The 2,936-nt window shown below is 29.8% G+C and overlaps 1 pseudogene; it reads left to right on the top strand.

Annotated features, from left to right (window-relative positions):
• Positions 1–243: 243 nt before the first annotated feature.
• The window catches only part of LOC127559435 (creatine kinase B-type-like), a 6,439-nt pseudogene continuing 3,746 nt past the window's right edge, over positions 244–2,936 (top strand).

The raw sequence follows: 2,936 nt of genomic DNA, 5'->3' as shown, positions 1-2,936 counted from the left end.
AATAATATAACTGAGAAGGGGTAATGGAATACTGAAGGTACAGAAGATGTCCAAAAAGAATAGGGCAGAATGTTTTTGATGTACAGAAGAATAGTAAGGGAGGAATGATAAATATAAATAGAAAAGGGAATGGAATTTCATAAATAGGAATGCACCATACGTTAAAACATAATTTTCAGCCTGTAGTTAACAAACCAATTTCTCACATTCCAGGTTCCATAAAAGTGTTTACTGTGAATTGTAATGCCATTCTCATTATCTCAAACTCTTTTCTTAAGTGACTTCCAGCTTCTGTGTTTTTCTATTTCTGCAATGAATTATCTGCATGTTTTTTTGAGGTAAGTGGGATTAAGTGACTTATCCAGGGTCACACAACTAGAAGTATTAAGTGTCTGAGATCAAATTTGAACTCAGGTCCTTCTGACTTCAGGGCTGGTGCTCCATCTCTCTATTGTGCCACCTAGCTGCCCCTTATCTGCATCTCTTACATCTAATTGTTTCACTCTATTTCAATGTAACTACTTTTTTCATGGAAAGACTCAGTCCTGCAATGTTCTAAGACCCTTTGTGGACTATTAATAGGAATACTGATTCAGAAAAGGCTATTGGTTTAAAATAAGATTGCATTCTAGATTAGAATTTTTCCTCATTGTGAAGACAAATTCTTTGTATATGCATTCCCAGTGCCTAACAGAGTTCTTGTTTTATAGAGGTATATGACAAATGTTTCATGATTGATTTTTAACTAATTGATGCTAGTATTTTGTAACAAGTGTCATTATGGATCAGAATTGCACTTGTCAAGACTCAAAGCTCTAGGCTGAATGGTACAGTACATAAGGCAAGTCAGCAACAGCAAAAGTAGTCAACATCAGAAATCTGACCCTACCTCACATTTACTTTTTCCTCTAATGTACTGTATTCATAATTAAATGTTGAGCTTAGACCCCCCAAAGCGATGATGAAATATAACAAACAGGCAGTTGGCAACAGGCAGATAATGGAATGTGTGCAATGAATAGCAATGAGAATGTCTGGCAGAAAGTAATAGGCAGAAAACAGAACTGGTAGCAAACTACTGGGAGCTGATTATAGAGACTTAGATTCAGGAATAGGACTCTGATACCTGAAAAAACAAAACTGAAAGGGCAACAGAAATTCAAATTCCAGAGCAGAATCAAAGGTAGCAATTCAGAAATGGAAAGGCCAGTTACTATTTTGAAAAAAAGCCTAGACACAGAAAGAAAACCAGAATCTGGTCACTGATTCAAGATTATAATGTTAAAGGTGATATTTTTTTCTGCTTTAGTTCCTTGGGTACTTTTAAAAGTTTTAATATTTAACACTTTTTAAAAAAATTTCAAGTTCTTTCCTTCACATCCTCTCTTACGCATTGTGAAGGCAAGAAATAACATCAATTATATATATATATATATATGAATTTATGCAAAAATATATTTCCATATTACATTTATTGAAAAACAACAACAAAAACAACAAAAAGTAGTATAAAGTGAAAAAAGTATGCTTCAGTCCGTATTCAGCCTTTATCATTTTTTTTATAAAGATAGATAGCATAGTTGGTTCTTTGGAATTGTTCTGGATCACTATGTTGACAAGAAAAGTCCTCCATCTATGGAGAAAATCATACGATTTCTGCTAATGATATATGGTCATTAATGCTAACAATATTTTAAAAATATCAAATCAGTGCCACATTTCTGTTATAATCCTATCTTGACCTATTGTATAATCTTTGTCATATATTACTATAATTTCCTTGCTGATATTTTATTTAAAAATTTACATCAATATTCACTAGAAAATTGGTTGATAATTTTCTTTTTCTTTTTCTTTTTTTTTTTGCTCTTTGTTTAGGTTTCAGTACCATGTTTGTATCAGGGGAAAAAAGGAATTTGTGGAACTCCTTTGACTATTTTTTAAATTATTTATCATATAGAAATTATTTTTAAAATTTTGGTAGAATTCACTTGAGAATACATCTCATTTGGGTATTTTTTCCTTAGGAAGCTCATTAATGATTTATTCAATATTTTCTAATGTACAATTATTTTGGAATTTTTCCCCCTTCCATTAATCAGGGAAAATTTTCATATTTGCAAATTAATAGTCAGCCATTTCACTTAATTGTAAAATTTATTGTCATATATTTGGGCAAATAGCTTCTAACAATTACTTTAATTTTTTCTACAGATTGTATATACATCTATTTCACTTTATCTGCTTGCAGTTTGGTTTTCTTTTTCTTTTTAAAAATCAAATTAACCAGTGCTTTATCTAGCTTATTGGTTTTTTTATATATATATAATTTTCCCATGGAGCCATTTTAACTTTTTTTTTTAATTTTGAGTTCTAAATTCTCCCTTTACTTCACTTCTTTTCCCTGTCTTGACATGACAAGTGATTTAATATGGTTTATACATGTGCAAAAATTTAAAACATATTTCCCCATTAGTCATGACATGAAAGAAAACACTAACAACAACAAAAAACAAGAAAAATTTTTAAAAATTTCAATCTGCATTCAGACTTCATTAGATAAAAGTTGTTCTAGATCATTCTGTTGATGTAAATAGCTGACATGGTTTATTTTTGCTTAAAATTAGCAACTCATTTTATTTATCCAATGGTTTTCTTAGTTGTACTTTTACAAAATATTTGATTTTCAGGATTTCTAATTTGATGTTTAATTGGCATCTTTTATTTCACTCTTTTCTTGTTCTTTTTGTTTCATACCCATTGCATTAATTTGCTATTTCTTTTGTATTGATATAAGAATTAAAAAATATGTTTTCCCCTAAGTATTATTTGGGATATGTCCCATAAATTTTGCTATTTTTTCATGTTTTTTCTTTATCTTTAATCAAATGAGCAATTATTTCTATGATATATTCTTTAATTCATTCATTCTTTAG

This window comes from Antechinus flavipes, chromosome 4, assembly GCF_016432865.1.
Source record: "Antechinus flavipes isolate AdamAnt ecotype Samford, QLD, Australia chromosome 4, AdamAnt_v2, whole genome shotgun sequence".
NCBI lineage: Eukaryota > Metazoa > Chordata > Mammalia > Dasyuromorphia > Dasyuridae > Antechinus > Antechinus flavipes.
Note: the sequence above shows the minus strand (reverse complement) of the source record. Positions and strands in the feature narration are given on the sequence as shown.